A 13,193-nucleotide genomic window follows, 5' to 3' on the forward strand; every position below is an offset into this window, starting at 1 on the left:
GATTCAACTTGTGATTAACAGATACGATGGCAGCTAAGTAAATATAAAAGATGTGGAAGTAACTAATAGCCATCGTCAATGGTATTTTTATATTGTCATTTTTAAATTTGCAATTTTGTTACCAGTAACTATAAATGAAGCAGTTCAGTAGGATACTATATGATTAGTTGATGGGGTACCATATGATTAGTTGATGGGGTACCATATCATCAATGTATAGGGTACCATATGGTCACCTGATAGGACAGCAGTCTTGTGGAAGTTTCTATAAGATTATTCAACATGCTGGTAATACTAGCACCAAGGTTCCTCTTAAAACACACTCTCCTCACTAGGCTTACAAATAATAAGTCCCGGGGTTGATTTGCTCGACTAAAAGCGGTGCTCCAGCATGGCCGCAGTCAAATGACTGAAACAAGTAAAAGAGTATCCCAGGCAAGATACTGAGCAGCATTTCGTCCATCTTTATATTCTCAGTTCAAATTCTGTCATGGTTGACTGCCTTTCATGCTTTCCGGTTTGATAAAATAAGTATCGGTTGAGCACTGAGTATCGATGTATCCCATCCCAACAAACTTGCTGCCTTTGTGTCAAAATTGGAAACCATTATTATTATTATTATTATTATTATTGTTATTATTATTATTGAGTGAGAGAACAGTTCATGCCATCAAAGTGACACTGGGGTAAAATATACGAAACCCAATATACCCATCATGACTACCCGTCTGATAAGGGTACACCAGGCACATGCATCACAACCACATGTGCACGACATGGTGATCTCACATCAAGATAAACAGCACATGACCTTGCAGGTGGGGCCCAGTTAGAATTTTCTTCTGGTCGAAGGGCAGCAAGTTGGCAGAATTGTTAGCACAGTGGGTGAGATGCTAAGCGATATTTTGTCAGTTACTACATTTTGAGTTCAAATTCCACTGAGGTCAGCTTTGCCTTTCATCCTTTCGGGGTCGATAAATTAAGTACTAGCTGAGTAGTGGGGTCGATATAATTGACTTAACCCCTCCGCCCAAATTTCAGGCCTTGTGCCTATAGTTGAAAGGATTATTATTATCATTATTATTATTATTATTATTATTATATTATTATTATTATGGTGGCAAGCCGGCAGAATCGTTAGCATGCCAGGTAAAATGCTTACTGGCATTTTGTCTGTCTTTACATTCAGAGATCAAATTCTGCTGAGGTCAACTTTGCTTTTCATCTTTTAGAGTCTATAAAATAAGTACCAGCTGAGCACTGGGGTTGATGTAAGCGACTTACCCCTGCCCCAAAATTGCTGGCCTTGTGCCAAAATCATTGACAGTGAGCTGGCAGGATTGTTAGCACACCAGGCAAGATAGTTAGCAGCATTTCATCTGTCTTTATATTCTGAGTTCAAATCCCGCCAAGGTCAACTTTTACCTTTCATCCTTTTGGGGTCAATAAAATAAGTGCCAGTTGAACACCGAGGTCAATGTAATTGGCTTACTACATCCCCTGAACTTGCTGGCCTTGTGCCAAAATTTGAAATCCTCCTCATCATCATCATCATTATTACATCTTTTATTTGCCACAAGAGCAATGGATAATAACATTAATCATTATAATAATAGAATTACATCATATCTATAATTTAAAATGGTAAAATTCTTCCAAGGAAACCTGAATCCTCAAAGCATCTGCTTCTTGTTAACATCTTCAGCCACAATCAAACATATTTTTTTTCATCCAAATTCAATTTTAATGAATTTTCTTTCTTTCTTTTTCGTTTTCTCTGTTTGTGAATATGATATTCCTTTTTTTTTGCTCAGAAGAAAATAATAATAATAATAATAATAATAATACAAATCATCATCATCATCATCATTATTATTGTTATTATTATTATTATTATTATAATTATTTTTATTTGCTAAGAAATTTTTCCCTCTTGGTTCATTCATGTTTAAAGCTTATGGTAGAATAGGCATTTATGTTTGTCTTTTGTGGTTGGTAATTTCCTTTTTTTGGCCACTAGGCAGGCTGTTGGGTAGGTTGGCATGTGTGCAGGTTGGTGTAAGGAGAGCATTGGTTATTGTTGTTGTTGGATAGAGTGGGATCAGGTAGAGTAAAGAAAAACTAGATACTATAGCAAAGAGAGTAACAACAACAACAACAATTGTAGCAACAACTATCACTACAAGAAACGACCGTAATATTTCTTCTGTCTTGAAAGTGTGCATTGATATATATACATATATATATATATAATATATATATATATATATATATATACATATATATATATATATATATATATATATATTATATATATATATATACACACACAAACACACATATATATGTATACACACACACACTCACATATATACATATACATAGATATATAGGTATGTATATATATATGTATATGTATATAGATATATGTATGTGTATACATATACATGTATATATATACATACAAATACATATATATACGTATACATATGTGTATATATATACAAATATGCATATATACATACATATATGTATATATATATGTATATACACACACATATATAAGTATATATGTATACATTATATATATGTGTACGCATACAGCTATTTCTCTCTGTCCGTTTCTTTCTTTGCATGTATATATATATATATATATATATATATATATATATATATACATACACACACACACAAGCACACACACATATATGAAATAATAGATACAGGCGTGTATTCCACATACACGCATGTGAATATTCCCCATACGCATATATATATATATATATATATATATATATATATATATATATATATATATATATATATGTACATATGAGTGCATAGGCATATATAAATGCAAAACTATATTAGATTGATGAAATAATCATTTGTTTAATATAATTGATTTCTCTCAATCTCTTTCTCTCTCACCCTCTCTCTTTCTCAATGTATATCACATTCTCTTCTGATATTCCTCTCTCTCTCTCTCTTAAGCTTTCACTTATTGTCTGTCTTCTTCACTTTCTACATACAGACCTACCTATCTGTCTGTCTGTCAGTCTATCTATCTATCTATTGATCTATCTATCTGCTTTCTCAGTATACTGTATTTTGGAATCTCTAAGCTAATATTACTCCTTGCTCTAGAATGCAATCTTAGTGCTATATCCTGCTATATCCTGCTGGAGTTAACATACAAGCTTAACTCAATTGTTAAATGAACATGTTTCCTCTACCGTTAAACTTCTCCACTCCCTCCAAATTGTTTTAAAACAAAGCTAGAAATACTTTCTTTTATAGAATTAAATCATTCAAGAGTCCATGTAATGTTCCTTGCCTACTAGTCACCAATTACATACCACCAGAGGGTTTATTCTGAATATTGGCTAGATTTATATGTAAACTGAGAAAAGATGCATTGCTCTAGCAAGCAACAATACTGATGAGATCCTGTAAGCTTGGAACTATGATTGAAGCCACACTTAGTTTCTAGATGGATCAGCTTGATGGATGGCAAAATAAAATCATACTTCACCAAGGAACTCTGGGTAGCTGCATTTCACAAAGCTTCCTTACTCTCTTAACTGATCATGCATTATAGTACTTGTCAAAAATCATATCACACAGTATATATATATATATATATATATATATATATATATATATACATACACATTCATATTTGTATTTATGTATATATATATATATATATACATACATATATATTTATGTATGTATATATATGTATATCATCATCATCATTGTTTAATGTTTGCCTTCCATGCTGATGTGGGTGGGATGGTTTGACAGGAGTTGGCCAGGCAGAAGCCGCCACCAGACTTCTGTGGCTGTTGTGGCAGGATTTTTACAGCTGCATGCCCTTCCTAACACCAACCACTGAATATTTTTTTATCATACCTAATGCACCTACTATGATAGGAATTGTTTCTGTTTTTAGATTTCACATTCGAGTCACCTCTATTTCTAAGTCTTTGTATTTTGAAAGTTTCTCCATTTCTTTTAGAGAATCGTTGTCATCTTCTGGTGTTGATACATCAATTAGAAAGCATTTTTTTCCTTCATGATCTCTGACAACTATATCTGGCCTATTGGCCTTAATTTCTCTGTCTGTGTGTATTGGCATATCCCAGAGTATGGTTACTCTCTAGTTTTCTGTGATCTTTTCTGGAATATGCCTATAACATCTTTTTTCTGTTGTTATTCCATAGTGTTGGCATAACTTCCAGTATATGTAGGTCCCAACTCTGTCGTACCTGTGTATATATTCCTTCTTAGCCAGGACTGGGCAGCCAGAGATAATATGATTTATTGTTTCTTGTCCATCTCCACATATTCTGCAGGTACTTACGTTTCTTTTCATAAAATGTTTTTGGTAATTTCTGGTGGGGAGGCTTTGGTCTTGTGCTGCAATTAAAAATCTTTCAGTCTCTGCTTTGAGCCCTGAGCTTCTCAATCATTGTTGGGATTTTTCTCTGTCTATTTCTTTTGCATTTAGTTTAGCCCAGTATTTGCCATGAAGGGGCTTTTCTTGCCATCGTTTTATCATGGTCCGTTGCTGTTCTAGTTTTAGTTTAGATTTCATTTGTTTTATAACTTTTGTTGTTTCTTCTTCTTCTTCATATTTATTCAGTAGTATAACTTCTAGTTTGTATTTGTCAGCTTCCTTAAATACTGAAAACAGTTTTTTGTTTTGCTTGTGTTTTGTAGCTATTTGTATTAGTTTTCCTTGCTTCTGAAGTAGGTATTTTGCAGTGCTATAGTGGTTATTTTGTAATAGTTTTCCAGCTGTATAAGGCCTCTACTACCTTCTATACGTTATATATATAGCCTTTCTATGTCAGATTTTGGGTGGTGCATCCTAGATCCTGTCATTATTTTTCTTGTTTTCCTGTGTATTTTCGTTAGTTCATTTAGTGTCCAATTAAGGATATTGTAGCTGTAACTTATAACTGGGACGGCTAAAGTGTTAATACCCATTATCTTGTGTTTAGCATTGAGCTCTGTTATTATTATTATTATTATTATTATTATTATTATTATTTTCATTATTATTATTATTTCATATGCACACAACAGATATTAAACTGTTGGAAAAAGAAAAAAATTCCTTACATCAGGTTTCAAGAAACCTTAAATACCAAAAACCATCCAAAGTATTCTAGCTGTCCCTAACAACACTGTTTTCTGGAGCTGTACTAAACTGGGTTTTTTGCCTATTTCCTCTATCCATCTGTTCAAATCTTTTGGGATAGTTCTTAATGCACCTATAACTACAAGGTTACATTTTACCTGCACTTTCTATAGTCTCTGTAATTCAATGGCTATGCCCTAGTACTTTGCTATTTTGTTTATACTTCTCATATTTACTTTCTCATAATTTGCATCTATAAAGTCAATTATTTGGCACTTTCTATTCTCTTTGTTTACTACTACTAAATGAGGCTTCTATTCTGTTTGTTTACGCCTAAATTATTATTATTATTATTATTATTATTATTATTATATAAGGTGGTTAGCTAGCAGAATTGTTAGCACACTGGGCAAAATACTTAGTAGCATTTCATCCATCTGCATGTTCTGAGTTCAAATTCCGCCAAGGTCGACTTTGCCTTTCATCCTTTCGGGTTCAATTAATTATCAGTGAAACACTGGGGTCAACATAATCAATTAGTCTCCTCTCCACCAAATTTCAGGCCTTGTGCCTATTGTAGAAAGGATTATTATTACTATTATTCATTTTGTTCTTCATATACAAGTATGTGTGTATTGATTATGATTTTATTATATTTACTCAATTTTGGGAAAACTGAAGCATGTCTTTGACAATTCTTAAGCATATTGAACTTATTTTATGAGTGACTTTTGGTCCACCCTGTAAATATATATATATATATATATGTATGTATGTATGTATGTATGTATGTATGTATGTATGTATGTGTATATATATATATATATATATATTATATATATATGTATGTATGTATGTATATATATATATGTATGTATGTATGTATGTATGTATGTATATATATATATATATATATATATATATATATGTATGTAGGTATGTATGTATGCATATATATATATATATATATATATATATATATGTATGTAGGTATGTATGTATGTATGTATATATATATATATATATACATATATATATATATATATATATATATATAATATATATGAACATTCCTGTGTCTCAATTATTGTGCTAACAAGCATGGAAATACATCAGCAGCAAGTATCCGCTATTAATGACATGCTCAGACAGATTTAATCCCTCCTGATATAGAAAAACACTGATTAAGAAATCATTGGTGTCACAAATAACTGGCAAGCTGGGTAAAAATTCACTGATAGAGACAGAAACAATATTGATTCAGAATATTCATCTGTACATCTTACTTAATGCTTACAGAAAGCCACAAAACTGCAGTAATCATCTTGAGAAAGCTTTTTGTATCAACATATCATGCCAAACAAGGCCCAAAAGAGTACCAATAGCAGACAAAAAACATTCTGCAGCAATGGTTTAAAATTTTGATGATGTAATTGTATACTTCTAGAAAGACATTGTAGAGTATGTGTTACAGGTTAGATCTGGCTGGTCATGAATTAAAACAGATTGCATATAATGAGGTTGGACATGGCTGGATAAAGGCATGAAATTTCAATTTAATAAACTTATGTAACAGCTTATATTATAAATTCTCCCAATTATGTTAATCAGCTTACCTTGAGTCATTTACCCCAAATACATATTCAATATATACCCATATGTGTATATACACACATACATACACATTCAAACACACATGCATACGAGTCTTGAATTTATACATTTATGTATATATGAAATAATATATAGATTCTAATAATGCCATACAGATACCTGATTTAATGGTCTTCATGCAATTAAGCATTGTTGAGAATAGCTAATTGGCCAATCAGTAATCAACAGAGCAGCTGTCACCTTAAATGCGTTTCCTGTTTATTGAAAAAGAACTAAACTGAAGATTTATTCTAAATATGAGTGAATGAAGTAACCCGTACTCCCACACAATTGTTTGGTTTGCTTGAAGTAGCTGTCAAATTAAACCTCAAATAATTTCCTGTTTTTTATGTTTTTTATAAAAAAAGACAAAGATAGGATGGTCATTGTTGGAATGCCCATAATCATAAGTTTGCTCAATTAAGTCTGACTTGGGGCTAAACAGCAGCAAAATCCAGAAAAGGATCACTTAACTGATTGGTACTCAATCACTAATGGACATACAACAGCCTCTGGCCCACAGGCAAACTGTCTCTGCTCTCTTTGTTTTCTATTGCTACCATAATGACCTCTGTCCCTTGGAACTGGCTGATCTCATAACTCTAAACACTTAACTTTGGCCTGCTCATACCTCAACCACCGAGGCTCCCTGGACCCATTCATCTCTCCATAGCTGAGCATCCTTGTTGCATCTAGCCCTGATGGCCTCTCACTACCAGCAACCACTATACCTTCACAGAATATCATCTCTCTGGAGTCTTCGTCCAGCTCATGTATTTTGTGTAACAGTTTAAACAGAACATGAAGGTTATCAAGCTCAACGGTTAAAAAGGTCTCAAAGGGCCTGTAAAGGTTATGGAAACAGCTCTTTCCTCCAGATACAACAAATGAAATGATAATGATGATGATGATGACAAGATCAAATTTTGGCACAAGGCCAGTGGTTTAGGGGAAGGGGTAATTTAATTACATAGACCCCAGTGATTCTATTAACTCTGAAATGATGAAAGGCAAAGCCAACCTCAACAGAATTTGAAATCAGAACTTAAAGATGGAGGAAAAGCTGCTAAGCACTTCACTTGGCACACTAATGATTCTGTCAGCTTGCTGCCTTAATAATAATAATGATGATAACAATGATTCTTTTAAGGCGGCAAACTGGCAGAAGCATTAGCATGTCAGGTGAAATGCTTAGTAGTATTTCATCTGTCTTTACGTTCTGAGTTCAAATTCTGCCAAGGTTGATTCTGCCTTTCATCCTTTTGGGGTTGATAGATTAAGTATCAGTTGCATGGTCGATCTAATCGACTGCCCACCACCCCTCAAAAATTTCAGGCCTTGTGCCTAGAGTAGAAAAGAATAATAATAATTCTTTCTACTACAGGTACAAGGCCTGAAATCTTTTGGCAGGAGCAGGGGCTGATTGATTTCAGCAAGTCTGTTTCTTGATTGATACATTTAAGAAACAAGATGAAGAACAAAGTTTAAACAAGTGGAAAATGAAACTGATGCATGGGTAATACCTTAGAAAAATGGAAGAAAAAGACAAGACCAACAGCTGGAGGTGGTTAAGGAAAAGTGATCTAAAAGGATGTACTAGTAACCAGTTTGAAAACCAGAGTACAAGAAAGCTGAGAGAATTAGTTGGTCAAAATCCTTATAGTATGAACAACTCTACATCTTCTTCCTGGTACTATCATATAAACTTTGTTTTAATGGGATCTAAATTAAAATTTTCCATCAAAATTTCAAGTCAGTTTATGTTCCAAAGTCAATAATAAAGTTATTTTACAAAATTCTTCATATAGGTATAGGTGTGGTTATGTGGTTAGAAGCTTGCTTCCCAACCACATGGCTCTGGGTTCAGTCCCTCTATGTGACACCTTGGGCAAGTGCCTTTAACTATAGCCTCAGGCCAACCAAAACCTTGTGAGTGGACTTGGTAGACGGAAACTGAAAGGAGCCCACCATATACATATATATATATATATATATATATATATATCATCATCATCGTTTAGCGTCCGTTTTCCATGCTAGCATGGGTTGGACGGTTCTACTGGGGTCTGTGAAGCCAGAAGGCTTCATCAGGCCAAGTCAAATCTGGCAGTGTTTCTACGGCTGGATGCCCTTCCTAACACCAACCACTCCGTGAGTGTAGTGGGTGCTTTTTACGTGCCACCTGCACAGGTGCCAGACAGAGCTGGCAAACAGCCACGAATGGATGGTGTTTTTACGTGCCACCGGCTCGGGGGCCAGGCGAGGCTGGCAACGGACACGAACGGATGGTGCTTTTACATGCTACCGGCACGGGGGCCAGACAAGGCTGGCAACGGACACGAGCGGATGGTGCCTTTACGTGCCAACGGCACGGGGGCCAGGCGAATATATATATATATATATATATAATATATATATATATATATATATATATATGTATATAAGTATATGGGTGTGTCTTTGTGCATGTGTTTGTCCCCCTACCATCACTTGACAACTGATGTTGGTGTGTTTACATCCCTGTAACTTAGCAGTTTGGCATAAGAGACCGATAGAATAAGTTCTAGGCTTACAAAGAATAAGTCTTGAGGTTGATTTGCTCAACTAAAAACCCTTAAATGTGGTGCTCCAGTATGACCACAGTCAAATGGCTGAAACAAGTAAAAGAATAAAAGAATTATCTTCAAATTGAATTGAAAAGCAGTAATGTATTTCATTAGAAATATGGTAACAAAAGGGTCAGACCTTTTAATACCAACCTGAATGAATCCATCCTTGGTTCTATGATACAAACTTCCTGTTGTAAACAAATTTAAATTAAAATCTTCCATCAAAATTTTATGTCAATTTATATTCCAATCACCAACTCAAAAATGATATTGTATTAAATTCTTCATTATTTTCAAAATTGGTTGAAACCAAGGGACTGTACTTTAACAGAAATATGGTAATAAAAGAATCAAACCTTTTAATACCAGCCTGCATGAACCTGTCCTTGGTTCTATGATACAAAATTCCGGTTGTGAATTGATTTAAATTAAAATCTTCCATCAAAATTTCATGTCAATTTATATTCCAAAGTCAATAATATCAAATTCATTTTACAAAATTCTTCGTTATTTTCAAAATGAATTGAAACAAACATCATGTATTGCAACAGAAATGTAGTAACAAAAAGGTCAAACCTTTTAATGCCAGCCTGCATGAGCCCATCTTGGTTCTATGATACAAAATTCCTGTTATAAACTGATTTACCATAAAACTCCATGTAATTTACGCAGGTGATTTTCAGGATAAAAATTGTTAAAAAATGCTTCTACTCGTGTAAAATTCACATCCAAAAGTTTTCCAAATTGCCGAGATGGCCAGGAAAAAAAGGCTTTCAATTTAATTGTATTTAGCATAATTTTACTTACTTAGGATTATATTTTATTAAATATTCATTAAATAAAAATAATTTCTGTTTAATAGGCATCACATTAAAAGCTATTAAATTACAAAATTTTTGTGTTGTTTATAATAAACTTTATTTTACATTTCTTGCCCAAAAGAGATTTTGTCCAATCTTTAGCATACTGCTGTATGTCTTCTCAAATCATGATCACAGGAAAAGTTGTTGATAAGAATTACCAACAAAAACAAAGGTGATAAATATGTACAGGTGTTGCAAATTAAGTTTAATTACCAATAAACTACTACAACAACAACAGTAACAACAATAACACAACCCACCAACCCTTCTTCCACACCCTTCCACATAAATGAAGCAGGTGTTGGTGGGAAAGGGCAGAGGAATTTCAGAACATGAGGTGAAAATGATAAAATTAGTAACATTGTTTACAGTGCAATGTTTTAGAGGTCAACAAGGGCATTATGTCTTACAAAAATTGCTAGGAAACGATTGGACACTTTACTCAACCAAATTAAATATGTAAAATATGGCTCAGACCGTGATTACCAGCATGGATGTCAGACTTCAAGATGTAGTTAACCATTTAATGGTTTTAGTAAATTTATACAGAAAAAGTAAGCATTATACCATTTAGCATAAGTGAAAGTCAACTTCATTATATTTAAGCCATTATTTTTTTCTGGAAAAATCTATTCTGACATTAAATGAGTCAACTTCCAGTATGAATGTTTATGTTTTGTACATCCTTTTTCAACAAGAAAAATTTCTAAAAAAATTCTGGAAACGATCTACTCATGTAATTTATGCACTCCTAATGTTTAATTTAATTTTTGCGAGAAAAATGTATAAATTACATGGGTTTTTATGGTAAATTAAAATCTTCCATCAAAATCTTGTTAATTTATAATCCAAATACCAGCTCAAAAATGATATTGTATTGAATTCTTCATTATTTTGAAAATTAGTTGAAACCAAAGCACTGTATTTCAAGAGAAATGTGGTAATAAAAGTGTTTAAGACATCATAAGAGCACATCTTTAAATAAATAAAGAATGGTGCAATCAGCCTGGTTTACCCAAAGAGTATCCTTAATTGATTGACATGAGTGCTAGTATGGTTTCATATCCATTTCACTTAACATGCACATAGCTTCAAGTGCAGTCCTACCATATGGTGGTATCTAGGGGAAGGGTTTTTTACAATAACCCCTGGCCAAACAATGGTTTATGAATGAAGTTGGGAGACAGAAACTGTGTGGAACCTGATATGCATGTGAATATACACACATACACATGTACACACCATCATCATCATTTAATGCTGTCTTTTCTATGCTGGCATGGGTTGGATGGTTTGACAAGAACAGGAGGGCTGTGCCAAATTCTGTGTCAATTTTGGGATTGCTTCTCCAGTTTGATGTCTTTCCTAATACCAACCACTTAACAGAATGTACTGGCTGTTTTTTATGTGGCACCAGCACTGGTGAGGTCACCAAGTACTTGCAGAATAAGACCCCTTGATTGAGTGCGATATAGACAGGAGGAATAAGAGCCTATGATAGAGGGAGAGGAGCAGGTGCCTTGCTGAAGAGGTAAATACATGGCTTGCTGACATGGAAAGTGTGTGTATGTGTGTATATATACACACATTCATATATACACATATATGTGCATATATGTATGTATGTATGTATGTATGAATGTATGTATGCATATATGTATATAGATATCTATATGTATCTATCTATCTATATATATATATATACATACATACATACACACATACACACATACATACATACATACATTTTTTTTATCCCAGCAGTTGACAACTAATGTTACCTTGTTAACATCTTTGTAACTTTGAAGTCCAACAAAATCCCTTTTGCAAGCATTTAGGCGAGGCCTTCATTTGAGGAAAACTTTCCTTTTGTTGTCACTGATCTTGGAGATCCTGATAAAAATCACAAAGTCTACCAATCCTATCACTCCTGGTAGAAGAAAATAAACAAAACAAAAACCTACTACAGAACATTTAGTCCAATCGTTTCCTAACCATTTTTGTAGACATAATGCCCTTGTTCACCTCTAAAACATTGCACTGTAAACAATGTTACCATTTTATCATTTTCACCCCATGTTCTGAAATTCCTCTGCCCTTTCCCACCAACACCTGCTTTTCTTATGTGGAAGGGTGTGTGTGGAAGAAGGGTTGGATGTGTTGTTGTTACTGCTGTTGTTGTTGTTGTAGCTGTTAGTTTCCAGAGTTGTATGGATAAGGGATACATCTGCCATATCTAGGCAGTTATTCCTTAATGGCCAACATTCAACCGATTGTTGCTGAGTTTTTTTTTTTATTATTGTTTTCTCTTTTTCTAAACAGAAATATCGAAAATCTGTAATTCTTTGCCAAAATATTCTTCAAATGTATTTAGTGTTTGTTTTGTGGGTGAGTGTGTGGTGAGGTGGTGAAAGAGGAATGAGGGAGAAAAGTGTGGTAGCAGGAGAAGGAGGAGAAAGAAATGGATCTGAAGAACAGAGAGAATGGAAGAGATAGAATGATGGGGAAAAAGTGGATGCGAAAGAGAAAGAAAAAAGGAACAATGAATGACTGAATTAAAAAAAATGAATGAATGAAAAAAGAAAAAAAAACTATTACAGTAAATAAAGGTTTTGTTGACAAGAAAGGGAGGGAGAGTGAGAGAGTTAGTGAGGGGGAGAGAAAGAGAAAGAGAGAGGGAGAAGGCTGAGAGTTATGAAGACAGGAACTTCACAACATCATCAACAACAACTGAGAAACATAAACAAAATATTTGTGTTAGAATGGCAAGTATTTTCTCTCTAAATATTCTTGTGTGTGTGTGTGTGTGTATCTGTGTGTGTGTCTATGTGTAGATACACACGTGCACACACGGACACACATACACACACACATATACACATATATGGTTGTGTGGTGAAAATGTCTGCCTTGCAA

General features: G+C 33.8%; 1 long non-coding RNA gene across 1 annotated transcript in view; it reads right to left on the reverse strand.

Moving 5' to 3' along the window:
- Positions 1–10,704: 10,704 nt before the first annotated feature.
- LOC118765552 overlaps positions 10,705–13,193 on the reverse strand; it is a 40,415-nt gene continuing 37,926 nt past the window's right edge. The window contains exon 3 of the long non-coding RNA XR_005001414.1: positions 10,705–10,747. This is a non-coding gene — a long non-coding RNA (uncharacterized LOC118765552). The remainder of the gene's footprint in view (positions 10,748–13,193) is intronic.

This window comes from Octopus sinensis, linkage group LG12, assembly GCF_006345805.1.
Source record: "Octopus sinensis linkage group LG12, ASM634580v1, whole genome shotgun sequence".
Classification (NCBI taxonomy): domain Eukaryota; kingdom Metazoa; phylum Mollusca; class Cephalopoda; order Octopoda; family Octopodidae; genus Octopus; species Octopus sinensis.